Source organism: Oncorhynchus clarkii, chromosome 21 (assembly GCF_045791955.1).
Source record: "Oncorhynchus clarkii lewisi isolate Uvic-CL-2024 chromosome 21, UVic_Ocla_1.0, whole genome shotgun sequence".
NCBI lineage: Eukaryota > Metazoa > Chordata > Actinopteri > Salmoniformes > Salmonidae > Oncorhynchus > Oncorhynchus clarkii.
Window position 1 is genome coordinate 39666365 of NC_092167.1, and position 22218 is coordinate 39688582.

General features: G+C 42.6%; 1 pseudogene; it reads left to right on the top strand.

Moving 5' to 3' along the window:
• The window catches only part of LOC139379223 (focadhesin-like), a 49434-nt pseudogene that overhangs the window by 16239 nt on the left and 10977 nt on the right, over positions 1–22218 (top strand).

The following is a 22218-nucleotide window of genomic DNA, read 5'->3' on the forward strand; positions in this document are numbered from 1 at the left end:
GAACAAAAAACAAAATTGCAAAGAGCAAAGCAGAGTAGTAATTTCTGATCAATTTTGAGCGACTATGATAGAACCTGTTTTCGTTCATCAAAAGACAATGAAGGAAAAATATGAATATTTTTTTTGATTAAAAATGTACTTCTCCCTGAGAATAGTATGTTTTGAACAATGTGTTTTCTATTTTTTGGTGTATTGTTTACTGACTGCTTGAGAGTGTATATCATTTTGATCACTTTGTTTATGATTTGAGAGCAGTGTTTGATTTTGAACACAGGTAAAACTGTTTTGAGGCGAATGTTTCATTTTGCAAGCGGAGTCAGAGGTTATGTAAATAGTGCTTGAAGATGAGGTTTTGTGTTTAATGTTTTTTATTTTATTTTATTGTTTTACCTTTATTTAAGGAAATCAGGAAATGGAGCAAGGTTTCAGAAATTGTGGTTTAGCAATTGAGAAAAACTGTAATATAAGGAATTTGAAACGATTTATACTTTTATTTTTGATTCTTAAGTATACTTAAAAACAAATTATTTTAGACTTTTGCTCAAGTAGTATTTTACTGGGTGAAACACTTTTAAAGGAGTTATTTTCTGTTAAGGTATCTTTACTTTTACTCAAGTATGACAATTGAGTACTTTTTCCACCATTGCCCCTTTGCTAATATAACAGCCTCCACTCTTCTGGGAAGTCTTTCCACTAGATGTTGGAACATTGCTGTGGGGACTTGCTTCCATTCAGCCACAAGAGCATTAGTGAGGTCGGGCACTGATGTTGGGCGATTAGGCCTGGCTCTCAGTCGGCGTTCCAATTCATCCCAAAGGTGTTCGATGGGGTTGAGGTCAGGGCTCTGTGCAGGCCACTCAAGTTCTTCCCACCGATCTCGACAAACCACTTCTGTATGGACATTGCTTTGTGCACGGGGGGCATTGTCATGCTGAAACAGGAAAGGGCATTCCACAAACTGTTGCCACAAAGTTGGACATAGAAACGTCTAGAATGTCATTTTATGCTGTAATGTTAAGATTTCCCTTCACTGGAACTAAGGGGCCTTGTCCGAACCATGAAAAACAGACTCAGACCATTATTTATCCTCCACCAAACTTTACAGTTGGCACTATGAATTGGGCCAGGAAGCATTCTCCTGGCATCCACCAAACCCAGATTCGTCCGTCGGACTGCCAGATGGTGAAGCGTGATGCATCATCTCCAGAGAACGCGTTTCCACTGCTCCAGAGTCTAGTAGCGGCGAGCTTTACACCACTCAACACTTGGCACTGCGCATGGTGATCTTAGGGTTTTGTGCGGCTCCTCGGCCATGGAAACCCATTTCATGAAGCTCCTGACGAGCAGTTATTGTGCTGACGTTGCTTCCAGAGGCAGTTTTATGCGTTACGCGCTTCAGCACTCGGTGGTCCTGTTCTGTGACCTTGTGTGGCCTATCACTTCGCGCCTTAGCCATTGTTGCTACTAGAAGTTTCCACTTCACAGTAACAGCACTTACAGTTGACCCGGGCAGATCTAGCGGGGCAGAAATTTGCTTTGACTTGTTGGATAGGTGGCATCCTATGACAGTGTGTTATGAACCGGCTCGTAGCCTGTAACAAAGAGGGAGACAACGCAGAAATAAAGAAATAATAAACATATTTATTTAATAAAGTAAACTATATCCAAGTAACAATGGTGTGTGTGTAGTCAGTAGTGTCAGTAAGTGGATGCGTGCATAGATGGTGATAATGAGGGGTGCCAAAACAAATGAACACAAAGAACCCCCAAAATACCGCAACCAAAAACAACAGTATGTCTGCATTGAGAGAGTCTCCTCAGACTATGGGGGGGAAAGGTGTATTTATCCCGGGACACACCTAAATCCAGGTGTGTCCCATTCCGCTGATGACCCTCCCGGCTTCTCCCACCGACATCCTATTAAGGAAAACAAGTGCAAAGAGAAAGAATTCGGCAGACCGAGTGGGAGGGTTGTCACACAGTGCCATGTTGAAAGTCACTGAGCTCTTCAGGAAGGCCATTCTATTGACAATGTTTGTCTAATGAGATTGCATGGCTGTGTACTCGATTTGATACACCTGTCAGCAGTAGGTGTGGCTGAAACATCCGAATCCTCTAATTTGAAGGGGTGTCCACATACTTTTGCATATATAGTGTATCTTTATCCCCTTTATCCCCCCCCCAGGCAGACCCTGCACAGGTAGCTACTGGAAACTGCATATTGGAACCACAGTTATTGAATTTGACTGTTCAACAAAAATAACAAGTTCAATGGGGGCCAGTAGGTTATTGATACCTGTAGTTCTGCTAGTTAACGGGGGCCAGTAGGTTATTGATACCTGTAGTTCTGCTAGTTAACGGGGGCCAGTAGGTTATTGATGCCTGTAGTTCTGCTAGTTAACAGGGGCGAGTAGGTTATTGATACCTGTAGTTCTGCTAGTTAACAGGGCCCAGTAGGTTATTGATACCTGTAGTTCTGCTAGTTAACGGGGGCCAGTAGGTTATTGATACCTGTAGTTCTGCTAGTTAACAGGGGCCAGTAGGTTATTGATGCCTGTAGTTCTGCTAGTTAACAGGGGCCAGTAGGTTATTGATGCCTGTAGTTCTGCTAGTTAACAGGGGCCAGTAGGTTATTGATGCCTGTAGTTCTGCTAGTTAACGGGGGCCAGTAGGTTATTGATGCCTGTAGTTCTGCTAGTTAACAGGGGCCAGTAGGTTATTGATACCTGTAGTTCTGCTAGTTAACAGGGGCCAGTAGGTTATTGATACCTGTAGTTCTGCTAGTTAACAGGGGCCAGTAGGTTATTGATGCCTGTAGTTCTGCTAGTTAACGGGGGCCAGTAGGTTATTGATACCTGTAGTTCTGCTAGTTAACAGGGGCCAGTAGGTTATTGATGCCTGTAGTTCTGCTAGTTAACAGGGGCCAGTAGGTTATTGATGCCTGTAGTTCTGCTAGTTAACGGGGGCCAGTAGGTTATTGATACCTGTAGTTCTGCTAGTTAACAGGGGCCAGTAGGTTATTGATGCCTGTAGTTCTGCTAGTTAACAGGGGCCAGTAGGTTATTGATGCCTGTAGTTCTGCTAGTTAACAGGGGCCAGTAGGTTATTGATGCCTGTAGTTCTGCTAGTTAACAGGGGCCAGTAGGTTATTGATGCCTGTAGTTCTGCTAGTTAACAGGGGCCAGTAGGTTATTGATGCCTGTAGTTCTGCTAGTTAATGGGGGCCAGTAGGTTATTGATGCCTGTGGTTCTGCTAGTTAATGGAGGCCAGTAGGTTATTGATGCCTGCAGTTCTGCTAGTTAACGGGGGCCAGTAGGTTATTGATACCTGTAGTTCTGCTAGTTAACAGGGGCCAGTAGGTTATTGATACCTTTTATATCCATTGTATTTCCATTTCCTTGTAGCAATGTGTGTGTGTGTGTGTGTGTGTGTGTGTGTGTGTGTGTGTGTGTGTGTGTGTGTGTGTGTGTGTGTGTGTGCGCGCGTGTGTGCATGTGTGAGTACAGTATAGTGTGTTTGTGTCATTATAGCCTGTGTTTATGTTTGTACATGCTGTGTTTTGTTTCACCATATACAGTTTTTATGGGCAGATGAATTTATTTTTACACCATTGGCTCGTAGACTGAACACCCCCTGACCCTCTGACCCCCATATCTCTCAGTAACTTTGAGGCTAAATCACGACACCACCGTGGCTGCAGCAGCATGCTGAAACCAGGGTGCTGCAAACACAAGATTTTACAAGCCAGAAACATAAACGCACTAGGCTAGTACCTACAGTATTCATGTCCCTGTATTCAAGTCTCAGTCTTGTCACTACAATGCTAACTAGTAGTATCTTCAGGCACTGAAGTGCTACAAGTGAAGGAAGGATCAGATGGTTGATTATCGTGTTGGAGAAAACAGGTGGCCATTACCTCTAAAAGGAGAGAAAATGTCCCCCCCTCTCACTGTCCTCTAACCCCCCCCCCCCCACGATAAGCCATGCAGATGTTTGGGTTGCTAGGCAACAGGGCAAGGTCCAGGCGAACTGGGAGCGATATGTGCGTTATGCTAATTTAGGCGTAGCAGTGGCAAAGCCGGCACTCTCATGGAGCCGAGGGCTCAGAGAAAGACCCCTTTTCTCCTTCTTCTACCCCTGAAGGAAGGAAATTATAAAGGCAGGAAGGAACGGAGGAAGGAAGAAAGAAAGAAAGGTGAAGAGAAGGAGCAGAGGAGTGCTTTTAACCTCTTTGCTCTGGCACGAACATTCCTGCCTTCATATTATGAATTTGGCACCCTGGCACACTTCCATTGGAGGAGGATTCCCCCAAATATAATTAACTGAAAATAGCTCTTTCCCAGAGCACTAAACTTAAGTCCACGGCCTCTAATGCCAACATTCTGGGATGAAACCAGAGGTTTTTTTATTTGGCATTTTTTTATGATTCTACAGATAACAGACAGAATAGGTAGAGGGCAGAACACACACTGATTCCCTACCAAATCAAACCCCCCTCCCAACCCCCCCATGCTCTAACAGAACACACACTGATCCCCTACCAAATCAAATCAAACCCACCCCAACCCCCTATGCTCTAACAGAGCACCACCCCAAAACCAGACTTAAAGCAGGCATGATATACAGTGAGTAATATAATCAAATAATAAAAAAAATGTACAAAGATACTATAAAACAAAATGTTAAAAGAGTAAAAATAATGATCCACATTCTAATTTGGGTGGGTTTATGGAGTTAGCTGGGTCCATGTCTTCTACAAAGGATAGGAAAGGTTGCCAGGTATTATAAAATTGCAGATCCCCTAACGGAGTAGCGTATTTTCTCTAGCTTGAGATGTTGCATAACTTCCTTTATCCAATGGTTAAAAGTAGGAGGAAACTGATCCTTCCACTTGAATAGTATAAGACGTCTAGCTAGAAGAGTAGTAAATACCGGCATGTTGCCCATGGATCTGTTTAGACGGGCCTCCTGTGGTGCCACTCTGGATAATGCAATAAAGCCAGAATGTTCTGTAGGTCTCTCCAGTATCTTAGAAGACGTCTCAAATTGATATCCAGATATCTGTCCATTTCAGGCATGTCCAAAACATGTAATAAAGTATCAGGAGCCTGCTTACATCGGTCACAAGTTGGATCTATTTATGGTCTAATCTGGGATTATTTAGCCTTTGACCAATGCAGCTAATGAACTACTTTAAATTGAATTACAGCATGTCTTAGACATATAGATGAAGAATGTATTCTCTGAAGCATACTCTGCCACGCTTCGTCTGAAAGTTGCTCACCTAAATCCTCTTCCCATTGGCTCTTAAGAGAGTTCAGGGAATCCAGGTTGTGCAAGTTTAATAACGCATAGATCAAATTTATGCCCCCTTAGATTTTTAAAAATGTAACCTTTATTTAACTAGGCAAGTCAGTTAAGAACACATTTTTATTTACAATGACAGCCTACCCCGGCCAAACCTGGACGACACTGGGCCAATTGTATGCCGCCCTATGGGACTCCCAGACATGGAGGCCGGATGTGATGGAGCCTGGATTCAAACCAGGGACTGTAGTGACACCTCTTGCTCTGAGATGCAGTGCCTTAGACCACTGCGCCACTTAGGAGCCCATTTTAAAGGGTTCACTTTAAAAATAGAATCTAGAAGGGAGGTAGGTGGGAGTGATGGGAAGTGGCTAGAGTATGAAGATACAAAACTACACAATTACAGGTGTCTAAAGACATGGGATCTAGGAATATTGAACTTTTGTACTAACTGTTTAAAAGATGCAAAATCCATATCAATGCACAAGTCGTTCAGTGAGAAGATCCCTTTTCCACACCAGATATGAAACGCCCGGTTTAATAATGATGGAGAGAATGTATGGTTCTTTAATAATGGGGCAGAAGTTGAAAATTCACTGAGACCAAACAATCACCTGAACTGTTTCCAGGTTTTTGGAGAATGTTTCACAGTTGTTGTTTTTTGTGCATTTGGAAACAGGCTCAACTAATGCAAGTTTTGAGCAGAGTAAGGCAGCTAATGAGGTGGGGCCGCAGGATGATATCTCCAAGGTCAACAATTTCGGACCTATAACTTCAGGGATTTCTGTCATCCAATATAGAATGATTCATATATTAGCTGCCCAGTAATAATATTGAAAGTTCAGAAGTGCTAGATCACCCTGGGTATGAGATCTCTGCAATACGCTCTTACGTATCCAAGGGTTTTTCTGTGGAGATAAAAAAAAAAGATTTTGTCAGAAAGATTGGAATGCATTGAAATAAGTATCAAACATTACGTAATACATTCATTTTAATAACAGTGTTAATTATTCTGCCCAAGGAAATAGAAAGTAAATCCCAGCATTCAATATCCTGTTTCAGACAGAGAATCAAGGGAGGGAAATTGGCTTTATAGAGATCTTTGAAATTGTGTGTGATCCAAATTCCCAAATATTTCAATTTCTGTGGAGTCATTCTGAAGGGAATATGACAAAAATAAATTTGCATGGCAGAAAGGTTGATAAGCATCAATTACCTTTTTTTGTAGATTAACCTTATACCTGGATATTTACCAACTGTCTTTAGTAGAACCTGGATCTCTGGAAGTTAAAGGGTCAGACATATATCGCATGTTATCCGCATAGAGTGAAACTTTTCTGCTCTTCTGCTCTCTTCGAATACCTTTGATAGTGGTGTTATTATGTATTGAATGGCTAAAGGCTCAATTGCGATGGCCAACAGCTTAGGGGATAGAGGACAACCCTGTATTGTCCCACGTTGAAGCTGGAAATAGGATGAAAGGTTATTTGTGCGCGCTGCAGCCATAGGGGAGGAGTAAAGGACTTTGATCCAGTACATAAAATTGGGACCGAATCCAAATAGTTTGAGAGTATAAAATGGATAATCCCATTCCACCTGATCAAATGTCTTCACAGCATCAAGTAATAACAATATATCTGGAGTGTCAGATGAAGAGGGATTATAAAGTATATTATAAAGACGTCTGATGTTGAAAAAATAATGATGATTTTTATTAACTTTTTATGGCTGCAGGGGCAGTATTGAGTAGCTTGGATGAAAAGGTGCCCATTGTAAACGGCCAGCTCCTCAGTCTCAGTTGCTAATATATGCATATTATTATTAGTATTGGATAGAAAACACTCTAAAGTTTCCAAAATTGTCAAAATATTGTCTGTGAGTATAACAGAACTGATATTGCAGGCAAAACCCTGATGAAAATCAAAACAGGAAGTGGCTTCTATTTTGAAAACTCCATGTTCCATAGCCTCCCTTTGCTCCATTTAAAGGGATATGAACCAGATTCCTTTTCCTATCGCTTCCTCAAGGTGTCAACAGTCTTCAGACATAGTTTCAGGCTTCAAGTGGTCACATGAGTTTTGCTCGCGCAACAGAGATTGGATAGGTATTGCTTTTCCCTCTCCTACTGTGAAAGACATTTGCGGTTGATATATTATCAATTACATATTTTAAAAACAACCTGAGGATTGATTATAAAAAACGTTTGACATGTTTCTGTGGACATTATGGAAACTATTTGGAATTTGTCTGCGTTGTCATGACCGCTCTTTCCTGTGGATTTCTGAACATAACGCGACAAACAAACGGAGGTATTTTGGATCTAAAAAGAATCTTAATGGAACAAAAGGAACATTTGTTGTGTAACTGGGAGTCTCGTGAGTGAAAACATGCGAAGATCATCAAAGGTAAACGATTAATTTGATTGCTTTTCTGATTTTTGTGACTGAGCTACCTGATGCTAAGTGTACTTAATGTTTTATCGTGCGATCGATAAACTTACACAAATGCTTGGATTGTTTTCGCTGTAAAGCATAATTTCAAAATCTGACACGACAGGTGGATTAACAAAAGGCTAAGCTGTGTTTTCCTATATTGCACTTGTGATTTCATGAATATAAATATTTATAGTAATATTTATTGTATGTCTATGCTCTTCCGCGGTTGTTGATGACACTTATCCCGATATCGGGATTGCAGCCATAACAAGTTAAACAAGTTTGATCTGTAGAGATAATGGAGGGAAGGACTGACTCAAAATGGCAGGCAATAATTTTAGAAGTATCATTTACATCGCAATTCAGTAAAGAAATTGGCCTATATGAACCACACTCAATAGTTTTTTTTTCCTTTTTCAGAATAAGTTAAATAGACGCTTGTCTCAATGTTGAGGGTAAAGAGTTTGAGGAGAATGATTCTTCAAATAGAGGGGAGAGAGTTGATCTAAGAATTGTTTTAAGAATTCGCTCTGAAATCTGTTGGGTCCAGGGGATTTACCACACTGCCTAGATTTAATTGCCAACGCAATCTCTTCTACAGAGGATTGTTCTTCTAATTCTGCAGCTATCTCAGGTTCAACTGTAGGAATATATGTTCTTAAAGAAGGTGTCGAGTAAGGTATCATTACCAGCAGATTCGGAATTGTATAATTGTGAGTAAAAGTTATGAAAGCATGAATTGACCTCTAAATGATCAATACATTTGTTACCCAGCTCTTCAGTTATCTCAGGTATGGTCAATTATGAACATGATTTCTCTCCATGTTTATCCTTTTTGATTCAAGATTTACTAATTATATTTTCAGCTTATCAAGTTGAAAGAAGATCAAACTCTGTTTGAAGTGTCAAACATTGTTTTAGTAAATCTGAGGCGTTCTAGACGTTGAATATTGCACTTCCTTAATCTTGCGTTTGTACAAAATTATTTGGCTCCTTAGATAAGCCTTCATTGATTCCCATACTGTAGTAGGAGACATTCCAGGGGTTTGATTAAGCTCAAGAAACAGCTCCCATTGGAGATTATATAAAAACAACAAAGGTTTCTTCTGATGGCAGTCGTGAGTTAAGCCGCCAAGGGCGATAATTAGGCTGTGTATTTGGCATAAGTAGTTTCAAGAGGGGGACGATCGGAAATGACTATAGCTTGGTAATCACACTCCGTGATAAGCGGCAGAAAGCTATTGTCAAGGAAAAAGTAGTCTATACGTGAGGTCTTATGAACTGGTGAGAAAAAAAATACTCCCTAGCTGTGGAATTACGGAAACGTCATGCATCAGATATGCCATATGTCTTAAGACATAGTTTCTATTCTGGATAGTGTCTTTGATGAAGATGATACCTTAGGAGAGCTACGATCCAGATTGGGCGACAGTACACAATTCATATCACCACTTAATATTAGGTGGTGTGTCCATATTTGATCATCGAGAAAATAAATTTGTTAAGAATGAACTGTTATCCCAATTTGGTGCATAAATGCTAGCCAAAATAACACGTGTATTCCTGCTACAATAATGAAACGGCCTGCTGAGTCTGCCACTTGACATCACGAACAGTATGTTTTTACTCAATAAAATGGCTGCTCCTCTAGTTTTAGAAGGAAAATTGGAATGATATGATTTACCGATCCACTCTCGTTTAAAAGGAGAGTGGATCGGTAAATCATATCATTCCAATTTGAAAAAGAAAGAAAGAACCATTTTATGTTTCACTGGGTGATTTAAATATTTAACATTCCAGCTAGCAAAAGTGACTGAGCAACCAGCTGTCTATCTCATGATATTAGGTCTAGCCATGTAAAGTCAGGTGGGAAAAGGATAGAGGCCATATTACAATAACTGAGCCATTACATTTTTTTCAAAAAATAGCAAATAAACCCAAAAAATGAAGTCTGGTATGAAAAATAAAACTCATCCTGATCACCTAGAAGAACAAGGTAACAGCTAATCCCCATGCAAAGAAATCCACACATAATGCGCTTGTAGTGGGGAACACTAGACCTATCGAGTAGAGAGCCCGACTGAAATAGGATTTAAAACAAGTGCATAATAAATAAACAATAAATATTTATTTACAACCCAAAACTAGGCTGTTTTAAAATAAAGTATAAAACATTTTATAAATCACATCTTACAGCAATACCACTAAATTAGCGGCAACGTCTTTAAAGAAATGATGTAACCTAAAAATAGAACCGTGCTTTATCTACCCTGGATACTGGTACCATCCATAAAGAGAAATGAGCAGCTTCATGGTAATGAAATAAAACATTAAAACAAAAGGAGAATTGACTCACCAGAACTAAGGCACTAACATTACTTAATAATAACAATATCAACTGATGCCACTGGCAAAGCTATACCGTATCTACAAAAGAGAGACTGAGTCTGCAGTGGTAGACACATTCGTCCATTACCGTAATCGCCAAATAGGCAAACATTCAGCCATTTGCTTCGTCCGACCTCAGTAGAATGTTCGCCTTTACGAAGGTCATTGCCTTATGGGGGTCTTGGAACTTTTCTCGGTGCCGTTGTATATTATACGGACGCCGTGCAGGAAAGGCTACACCACACCGAACGTCGGTTCTTCCACGGAGCAGACTCTTGTCATCATTGAAAGCAGCACGGTCACGAGCAACGCTGGGGACATCGTCTGGGAAATGGAGATGGATGCTCCATTGCATCGAAGTGGGCCAAATTCTCTGGCACCACAAAAAACATCAATACAGTCTTGATAGCAGTGTAGTTTACCCACAATGACACAAGATTTTCTGCCTGGCTTTCTTGCTTGAGAGCCCCGATGTGAGCGGTCTACAAGGATGTCTTTATCCAAATTGAGGGCTTCCTTCATTAACTTTGAGACTGATGAAGTGGAACTTGAGCCCGGGTCCTCAGCTAACCCCATGGTCCTGATATTGGATCTTCGCATATGACCTTGTAAATGTATGCATTGTTCCTTAAGGCTAGCCACATCAGTTTCAAGCTTCTTAACCGTGGTATGTAGCGTAGTCGTGTCGTCTGAGCATGCTGACTGATTGTTCCATGTCGGAGACAGTTTTCTTAACTGTATCCAGTTCAGTACGAACTATTGCTGTATGCTTTCCAAGTTCATTCTTGACTGCTTGTAACTCCGACTTAATAAAATTAAAGTCCTCACTGAGTGCCTCCTTGAGTTCCGACTTGAGCATAGATTAAATGTCCGCTCTGAGGGCAGCAAGAATCTCGGCCTTCAAATCCTCTGTGTTCATTTTTTCACCGAGCCCCGAGGGGAGGAGCCGCTGCTCCCACTTGTTGAAGAACTCGAGCTCTTCGTCTTGGGCCAAGTGTTTTCTCTTTTTCCAGTGACTCCGCTGAATTTAAACTTTTGCAGGTTATGTGCCATTTAAGCATTAAAACAAAAATAAAAGTTGAACAAAGTAAAGCACGTCATTCAAAGGCTGTGTTTCCTAGTTCTTTTTGGGTCAAAGTGCAAAGAAAGTTTTAAATAAATGCCATTTCAGCAGGAGCTCGGAAAAACGTGATCTACTCCATGGCTTCCTCACTAGCGCGGATGAAACCAATTTAACAAAAATTCTCCCAAACCAGGGGCCAACAGAGTTAGGTGGAGACATGGCATAAAAACATGTATAGTAGTGATGAAAGTGAAGAATGGTAGGCACACTGAGAGTAATGCAGAATACTATCAATCCAATACATCCAATTTGTTCTAAGTGGTAAGGGGTATTCTTCATCACACCATGGTGTCCATAAGACCATGTTAATTGGTCAAATCATGAATGGTTCAAAAGAAGGAGCACTGCGATCCATGGGGAATGGTCAGAGGTTACAACCCTGTTAATGGGGGGCACAGGGAGGGGTGAGGGTTACACATGCCTCCCGCAGGACTCAAGGAGTTAATCCTGCACTGTCTCAGTTCAGAGGTTAGAACAGCTGTTGGGGGTAGGAGGGGCTATATGACTTTAGGAGAGAACCACTGAGCAATCCCATTCCAGAGGTTGGTATTAAGCCTAATCTATACCTTACGTACGCAACACAAGAAGGCAAGGACGTTCCACGTTCCACGTAGCAAAAACACGCAAATATGTGCAGCGTATTTTTGTAACTCGCCGCTGCCAGTTTGGCATAGCTCATTGCTTTTTGAGTTGTGTACATTCTATCTGGCCACAGTTTCTGTCTGGCCACATTTGACCCTAGGGACTGCTGTTTGGCAGCCCTGCACGTTACTGTATGGCTGTATGTTGGACATGTGTGCATTACCTCATTTGTCCTGATTGTATTATTTTATATATATAGTACCAGTCAATGGTTTGGACATACCTACTCATTCCAGGATTGTTCTACATTGTAGAATAATTAGTGAAGACATCAAAACTATGAAATAGCACATATGGAATCATGTGGTAACCAAAAAAGTGTTAAACATTTTTAGATTTTACATTCTTCAAAGTAGCCACCCTTTGCCTTGATGACAGCTTTGCACACTCTTGGCATTCTTTCAATCGGCGTCATGAGATAGTCACCTGGAATAAATTTCAGTTATCAGGTGTGCCTTGTTAAAAGTACATGTGTGGAATTTCTTTCCTTCTTAATGCATTTGAGCCAATCAGTTGTGTTGTGACAAGGTAGGGGGTATACAGAAGATAGCCCTATTTGGTAAAAGACCAAGTCCATATTATGGCCAATTGTGAATAAGGCCTTCATGGTCAAATTGCTGCAAAGAAACCACAACTAAAGGGCATCAATAAGAAGAAGAGACTTGCTTGGACCAAGAAACATTATCAATGGAAATTAAACCGGTGGAAATCTGTCCTATGGTCTGATGAGTCCAGATTTTAGATTTTTGGTTCCAACCATCGTGTCTTTGTGAGACGCAGAGTAGGTGAATGGATGATGTCCGCATGTGTAGTTCCCACCATGAAGCATGGAGTAGGAGGTGTGATGGTGTGGGGGTGCTTTGCTGGTGACACTGTCAGTGATTTATTTATAATTCAAAGCACTTAACCAGCAATAGATATCCCAGCATTCTGCAGTGATACACCATCCCATCTGGGCTATTTGACCAAGAAGGAGAGTGATGGAGTGCTGCATCAGAGGACCTGGCCTCAATAATCACCCAACCTCATCACAATTGAGATGGTTTGGGATGAGTTGGACCGCAGAGTAAAGAAAAAGCAGCCAACAAGTGCTTAGCAAATGTGGGAACTTCAAGACTGTTGGAAAAGCATTCCTCACAAAGCTGGTTGAGAGAATGCCAAGAATCTTCAAAGCTGTCATCAAGGCAAAGGGTGGCTACTTTGAAGAATATAAAATATAAAATATATGTTGTGTCCAAACTTTTGACTGGTACTGTATATATTATTGAAGGATATGAAACAAAAGCAGTTATACAAGTTGAAGTTGTAAATCCTGTTTGTGTTCTATGACAAACGGCTTCATTTTCCTTTAGTTTCCTTTCCATATTCTCTTGTCTTGGCATGGGAGGATGATACCTCCACTAGAACTGACACTAATTTGGCTTGGGTTGTTCTGCCCCCAAGGCCCTACACGTATGTCAGGATTTGTGGGAGGGAGAGAGAGAGAGCTTAGTTAGGAGTCTTGGAATGGCAAGAGCCTCCAGGGAAAGACTCTGCTATAGTACAACTCTCTGTCTGCCTGCCTGTCTGCCTGCCTGTCTGCCTGCCTGTCTGCCTGTCTGTCTGTCTGTCTGTCTGTCTGTCTGTCTGTCTGTCTGTCTGTCTGTCTGTCTGTCTGTCTGTCTGTGAGAGGTTTGAAGGAAGGAATGAGAGAGAGAGTGGGAGAGAGAAAGAGAGAGAGGGAGGGAGAAGGGTGAGAGAGACAAAAAGTGAGTGAGTGAGATAGAAAGGAAGGAAGGATTAAGAAGCTCCTTGAGAGAGAGAAAGAGTGAGAGACAGGAAAACAGAAAGAGAGTAACTCTAAGAAAGGAAAGAACAGGGAGCTCCTTGAGAGAGAAAGAGAGAGAGAGAGAGAGAGAGAGAGAGAGAGGGGGCGGGGTTACACCAGTGCTGGAACACAACTTTCGAAGTTCAAAGCCTGACGATTCCTTCGCCACTTCCTTTCCCTGTGCGGGGGCGGCGGGCCAGATGGATCGGGTGTGACAGTGTGCAGCTTAGTGCGGCCCGTAATGATGTGCGAAGACCTCGGCAAGAAAGTAGAAATGTTACCCCCCATTTACTCCCTCTCTCCCCCATACAATAAAAAAGTATTTCAGGTTGGCATGCCCTCCTGTCTGTCTGTCTGTCTGTCTGTCTGTCTGTCTGTCTGTCTGTCTGTCTGTCTGTCTGTCTCACTCACATTCTCTCTCTTCCTCTTTCCCATCTTTCTCTCTTTTGCTTTCTCTCTCTCTCTCTCTCGCTCTCTCTCTCTCTCCCTCTCCCTCTCCCTCTCTCTCTCTCTCTCTGTTGTTTAAGCTGGGGAAGGAGTGAGACCCAGACTTGTTCCACGCTGTGCTCTACTCGCTGCCAAACCTTGGGACCCACAAGGTACTTCGTCGTATCCCCAGACACAGGGGGATATCCTCAATGCAGTGGGAAATTACATACTTTTATCTGATATAACTAGTACGTCAAAAGACAGCCCTCAGTTTTATAGAAGACCTCCAGCTAAAGAAATGATGGGGTTTTGAATGTCTCATGCTGGAAATTATATGTTTGTACTGTGGTCAATTGACATATATTCTGATCAAACACTCAATTTGGCTCCATTATCAGTTTAGCACAAATGCTAAAGTGTAAAAATATAATGCGAGGTAAAGAAAAATGTGAGTGTGTGTGAAAGAGAGACTGAGTTTGAGTGTGTAAACATGCTGAGGAATACATTACTCAGGTTTGCATCATTGTCTTTCATTGAATAAGATGCAAAGCCTGCCAAGAGAGCCTGCTTTCATGTATACTAATTCATGCATGAGTGTCTTTGAAAAGTGTCATGGTTGTCGTGTGTGTGTGTGTGTGTGTGTGTGTGTGTGTGTGTGTGTGTGTGTGTGTGTGTGTGTGTGTGTGTGTGTGTGTGTGTGAGTGTGTGTGAGTGTGTTTGTGTGTGTGGTATTCTCCTCTGACGTGTGTGTGGCTGTGTCAGTTGTGTGTTCCCTCCACTGTCCCCTCAGTGTTCTCCCTAAACCCTCCACTGTCTCTTCAGTGTTCACCCTAAATGCTCCACTGTCTCCTCAGTGTTCTCCCTAAACCCTCCACTGTCTCCTCAGTGTTCTCCCTAAACCCTCCACTGTCTCCTCAGTGTTCTCCCTAAACCCTCCACTGTCTCCTCAGTGTTCTCCCTAAACCCTCCACTGTCTTCTCAGAGTATGAGGTACCGTACCACTCTAAATGGTCAAAATGGTTTCTTATGAATGTAGTGCATTTGAAATAGATTTAAGCAACACCCGAACCTCAGACCAAGACATTTTCATGCACATTAATAATTTGATATTAAAAGGATTATTGTAGTAGGCAGATTATGCATTAGTCTGCTTATCTTAATCGGGGTAAAGTGAATATTGAAGTAAGCATACACCGATTAAAACACCTGGTTTTCTGAGCAGTCTTTTGAATTTTTAGGACATGTAAACACCTTAATCGGTGTTCCAGCGGTGTATTTGATCTGGGCATATGCTAGCACCAGCCGAGAGCCTCCCTCTTAATAAAAAGGGAAGTGAGTTCGGAACAACTGAGTGTAGCGTAGTCAAGGTAGGCCTCACATACAAACTTTATATGTCCCGAAATCAGAATCAAATATGCTTCCCAAAAATGGTATGTTCGCTGTGGTGGAACGTTTATTTTGATTGGCAATTTTTGGGCATTTATCAGAGTGCCATCAGGTAATCTGATGTCAGATGTGTCCATGTAAAAAGGGTTATTAGGGGAATCGTTCTTCTTGCAAAGCATGTAAACCTTTTAATCGAACTGACTATGCACAGTAATCGCATTATTGTGTGCATGTAACCATACTCATTGGTTTGTCACCCTACAGAAACTCAAAGACAGGTGGTTAGCTTTCTCCGGGGCTTTGCTCTCAACAAGGTTGGTGAAACCAGAGAAATCAGCATACATTTTTCATACACAGTTTTTTCACTACACTCATGTTACAGACACACAACATTGACACGTTTGTGTGTGTTCCAGGACTCTAAGGTAGCCAGTTATGGCTACAAGACTTCAGAGTTCCCAGAGGCAGCACACACACTCCTTCACCTCCCCAAGCAAGTGAGACAACACATTCAACCATCCAGCAACGTTATAGTGTTGACGTTCTGCTTCCTTCCAAGTCTCGATAGATAGGAATTTAGCTAAAAGAACATGTCAAATATTTTGCCCATCGAGTCTTGCTATGCTGTTTTGTCTTCATATTTTTAGCCAATCGTGTTTGGTATGCTGGTTTGTCTCCCTGATAGGCCAGGCCGGTCAGAAAGCTTCCCGAAAGTGAGGTGGAGGAACAGGGGAAAGAGAAGGAGAAAGAAGGCTCCTTGGCCTAACATCCCTCTGAGTCCTACCAGGTAGAAGTATCTGGTAGTACCTGTACCTGTCCAATATATCCCACATCTCTTACTACCTTGGTTCTTTCTCCTTTCAAGTTTAAAAAGTCAATAAGCAGATAAAGTCATATAATGAAAAAGAAAAGATGAAAAAAAATAACTAAAAATGATTGTCACATACACCTGGTAGGTGCTGTGAAATGTGTTGTTTTACTGGGTCAGCCAAAGTATTACAGCACCCCTGGAGCAAATTAGGGTTAAGTGCCTTGCTCAATGGCACATCGACAGATGTTTTATCTTGTCGGCTCGGATATTTGAACTGGTGACCTTTCAGTTACTGGCCCAACGCACTAACCGCTAGGCAACCTGGCGTGGTATAGCTGAAGTAAGATAGCTGATGTCAGTCCTGTAATACACGCTACAGCGGCAGTATCGAGCACCGTGCCAACTTTTGGGGTTTCGGGAACTCGATTCAATACGGTATTTAAAGTATTCTGTGTGAAACTATTCAGCAATACTCACCAAGGACGGTCTCTGTGCTGAAACGCAACACCACAGAGCAGTTGACTCAAATAAATCAGAAATTCGTCCCGATCCTTCGAGACAGCCGCTTTTGCCAAATTCTACCCCATCTCCAGTTGCCTGCTCCAATGTAATTTAATGAAGCGTGTCATTTATATTAAACGATAAGGAATTCTTAAAAGTAAACCAACACTCAATGTCCTTCTGCCGACTTGCTTTGTCCACATATGCCCCCGGCCACTCTTTCCCATCTCTTCCCTTCTCTGCCTCATTAAAATAAAGTGTGTTTGTTTACACCATAGTCTCCCATTGTGTGTGAAACTGTGAACACTCTTCCCTGGTCTTACACTGGCTGGGGACATCCATTATGACGTCCATTATATAGGCCTGAGTTTAAATAGTATTTGATTGAGGCTTCCAGCTCGCGCACTTGAGCTCATCCTGACATACCTGGTGAATGGGCCAGGTGCTCCGCAGGGTGTACCGCTCTGCCCTGACAGGGGGCAGCCTCCGGTCAGACCAGGGGAAAACCGTAGCGGGGATCCTAGGCTTCATGCTGAAAACCTACAGCCTGGTCTCAAGCCTGGCAGGTAGGAAGGAACACACGTACACCCGCAAAGAGAGAGGTTCGATAAGATCTCAATGAAGTCACCTGAATTGAAATATAAGGATACAGTTATAAAAATTGTGAATCATCCAGTCAGTTAAATGTATGCAAAATAAACTATTATTGACTGCATGATTTACTATGCATTTAGTATACTGTTCATGAAAATAAAGGTAACATTTCTCAAATGAATATTGAACATTTATTTGACTAGGACCAGGTTAGCTAGGTTTTCTGCAAATTAAGGTTTATGTGATTAATGTTTGTATGTTCCAGCCGGCCTCCTTCTTTCCTATGACCTGCCTGTCCAGACCGACAACCAATCAACTGCTTCCTCCTCAGCAGGGGGAGGAGCTACCAGCAGATGTTAGCCCATGGTTTTCCAAACTCGGTCCTGGGCCCCCCTTGTTGCACGTTTAGTTTTTTTTTACGTTTTTTAATTTTAACCCGTTTTCTCCCCAATTTCGTGGTATCCAATTGTTTTTAGTAGCTACTGTCTTGTCTCATCGCTACAACTCCCGTACGGGCTCGGGAGAGACAGAAGGTTGAAAGTCATGCGTCCTCCGATACACAACCCAACCAAGCCGCACTGCTTCTTAACACAGCGCGCATCCAACCCGGCCAGCCGCACCAATGTGTCGGAGGAAACACCATGCACCGGGCAACCTTGGTTAGCGTGCACTGCGCCCGGCCCGCCACAGGAGTCGCTGGTACGCGATGACACAAAGATATCCCTACCGGCCAACCCCTCCCTAACCCGGACGACACTAGACCAATTGTGCATCGCCCCTCGGACCTCCCGGTCGTGGCCGGTTACGACAGAGCCTGGGCGCTAACCCAGAGTCTCTGGTGGCACAGCTGGCGCTGCAGTACAGCGCCCTTAACCACTGCGCCACCCAGGAGGCCCTCACGTTTAGTTTTTTTGCCCTAGCGCTACACATCTGATTCAAATAACCATCGGAGTATTTGAATCACATGTGTAGTGCTAGGGCAAAAAAATTGCATGCCTTGGGGTCCCCAGGACCGAGTTTGGGGAACGCTGTGTTAGCCACTATCTTTCACGATGCGAGCTCTCCTCTGTCCCTCTCTCTCTCTCTCTCTGTGTAGACACCTTTCCATTTTTCCCCATCCAGCTCATATTTCCTCTCTCTTTCCTTCGCTCATGCTCTCTCTGTCTACTCACATTCAATCTTTCTTCTTTTTCTGCTGCCTTTACTTTTTCAGTTTGTATTTGTCAGCTGTCTCTCTTTCTCTCCATCCCTCTGCCATCATCAGTGGCTGTCTGTCATGTCCATGCCTGAGAGATTTGGTTCTCTTGAGGAAAGTAACCTGACCATTTCTTCAGATGTATTATCTTAATTTGAGCCCGTTTGCTACAGCAGGAAAATAATCCTGCAGCAACAGGAATATAATTATTCCGTGGATTGTAATTAAGGGACATGTTTGTAGGGGTTGATACATTTTTTGTAAGGGGACATCAAGTCTGAATTTTCAAAGTAGAAATTACAAACTTCATACGCCTTTTTAAATCTCAGGTTTTAAATGTCCTGCATTGCAGGAAAGTTATCCTGCAACAGGGTGTTCAAATGTAGATCCTACATCTGTACACACTTCCAGAGGTTTCATCTGGTGACCACCTGTGATGTACCCAACAGCCATGTTTCAAATTGACAGTTGGTTGTACGCTACAGTAACAGTCTAAAGCATCCTCAACATGCTCCACAAACGGTGTTTTCTATATGAGAGTTTATTTTCTAAATGAGTTTGTGTACATACAGGCTTCCACTAGCCAGGCAAAACGCCTTCCATAAAAACTCTACACCAAAGAGTGTTTTTGTGTGGGATGACAATTCAGCCTTCAGAGTGGCATCGTGCCCGTCTCCTATCACCGGCCTGGCGAGGTGTCAGGAGGCGAGCTAATCACGCCATCCTACAGATGTGTGTGTGTGTGTCGTATGAATGCTTGCATGTCTTTCTGTTTATCTGAGTTTGCTGTTCAGTTTATGGTCATGGTTGCAGTATGAGTACGGTTGATTTGCGATCATGTTGCTGTCATACAGATCCTATTAAATTACTTGAGGGGCTATGTCATCAACCCTAAACGTTCCAGGATGGGGTGAAAATGGTAGCCATATTGGTCAGAGAGAAATCCATACCAGTCTAATTGGAATGAATGGCAGTAGAGGCATAATCCTGATTTTACTTATGTAGGAAAATAAAAGTAAGGCATGTGATATATATCAGAAATTGTGTAATAGAATTATTGTCAATCTAAAATATTGTCATATAGCAGTTTATACATGTTTTATATCCATTTTTTGTATAGATAGTTTCTATAATACATGTAAACTGTCTATAAATGTCTAAATGTTTGTTTTCGTGGAAAGCTGAGAGTGCTATCATGTGATACAATATCAGTACTTGTTGCATTTACAACTTGTCTAAATCCCATCATCCACTGATTTTAGCCAGTGTACTGCTGTGGCTTGACTGCATTGTTTGAATGGAATGTTGGCATAAGTGGAGGCTGCTGAAAGGAGGACGGCTCATAATAAGTGGCTGGAACGGAGCGAATGGAATAGTATCAGACACACGGAAACCCCGTGTTTGGTGTACCATTCCGCTCCAGCCATTACCACGAGCCCATCCTCCCCAATTAAGGTGCCACCAACCTCCTGTGATTGACATACTGGCAGTATGGCATATCACATGCATACATCTAACGTGTACATGTGGAGCACGTGGGGATGTGTGATACTTACTCCCCAGCCCGAAGTGTCCCCTCTTGAGCCAGTGAATAGCTAGATGTTCTTTTCACATGGCACCACCTGGTGAGATGCCTCAGAGGAGGAGTCACATGCTCGCAGGGTATCGGACGATTGTGGTACTTGCTAAGCAAACAGCATGACATATTTTACACATGCGAATAGAATTATTGACATTTGAGTCATTTAGCAGACGCTCTTATCCAGGGTGACTTACAGGAGCAATTAGGGTTGAGTGCCTTGCTCAAGGGCACACCGGCATATTTTTCACCTAGTTAGCTCGAGGATACTGGCCCTATGCTCTTAACCGCTAGTCTACCTACCACCCATTCCTCTAAAACTGCATGGCTCGCTAACTACAAAACATACAGTGCAGATAAATTCTTCAAATTCATTATTTTACACAATATTTTATCACAGCATTGGCAAACCATGGTTGACCAGCCCCCTGTCCCAAATGGCTGGCCTTTATCCCATCATAAGAAGGTTCATGTCCATTCTTGCATTCTAATTCCTAATTCTATGTTTGCTGTGCGGTTATGCTTGTTGTGTGTATGTGGTTGCTGTGTGGTCATAGTTGCTGTGACCGTGTTCATTAGGGTAGTCGGGCGGAGCTGGAGATGCAGCAGAACGGGAGTCCAGAGCTGCAGTACCAACAACACTGTGCCTGGCTCTGGTACACACACACACACGCACACACACACACACACACACACACACACACACACACACACACACACACACACGCAAACACACACACACACACACACACACACACACACACACACACAACCATCCAGGGAAAATTTAGGAGCAAGTGACCATAATACCTACAGTATTCCCCATTGAGCTGTAATATAATGAGATAACTAAAGAAGAACAGCACACATGAAACCACACACACACACACACCTGTCTTTAAACATGCCATTATATTCCACTATAATGTAGCCCATCTTCCAACAGAGCACATTTCATTGGTCCCTGCAGCAGACTGTGACCTATTTAAAACTACAGAAGAACAGGGGCTGACTTGACCTTTGTGGATATGGTCATTTTCTGAATCACTTCCTCTGTGGCCTCCACCATAAAGCCTTGTCATTTCATCCCTCTCCCTATAATCAAAAACATCTCAGCTCTTAACATAGATTACTCTGCCCTTTACTGCTGGGGAAAACACAAATACCTGGTCAAAATATATTTACTCGTTTCTGTCACTGAATTACATTACAAGATTGACAATAGTTTGTATAGTTGTTGCATACAGTTTCACCCAGAGCAACTTACATTAATGCTTGCATACATTTTTCGTATGGTTGGGACTTGAACCCACGATCCTGACATTGCAAGCACCACGCGCTACCAACTGAGTCACCCAGGACCACTTTTTTACTATTTATGGCTGGCACTGTGATATGAGGAAAATGTGCAGCGCAGATTCTTCCAGAAAGATAACTGATAACTTATATAGTGCACTATTTTTGACCAGGGCACATGGGACACACACACTGTACTAACCCTGGCCTGCACTCCTCACCCCATGGTGTAGAGCCCCACCCTTTAACTCAAGCCCAGATGATCCACTGTCTAAGCTCTCTAGACTGGTGATTGAATGACTGGCTGGCCAAGACACAGCGCATGGTAGAGACAGGAAGGCTCTGTGCATCATGTGCCAAGCAACACATCCATCTACTGTGTGCATGTGAATGTGTGTGGGCACACACACACACACACACGCTCATTCCTATACGATATGTGTACATATACACTGTATATGCATACACACACACACACACACACATTCCAGCAGGAACATCGGGGTTAGTGGATGCTCTCACTGGGGCAGACATCCGCCATTTCACCCAGCCATGTGAGTGATGTTCTGTGCTCTGATGAAAAGAGACAGTGTGTGTGTGTGTGTGTGTGTGTGTGTGTGTGTGTGTGTGTGTGTGTGTGTGTGTGTGTGTGTGTGTGTGTGTGTGTGTGTGTGTGTGATCAGAAATCAGGCATGAGGAGATGAAATGTCCCCCCATCCCCCCC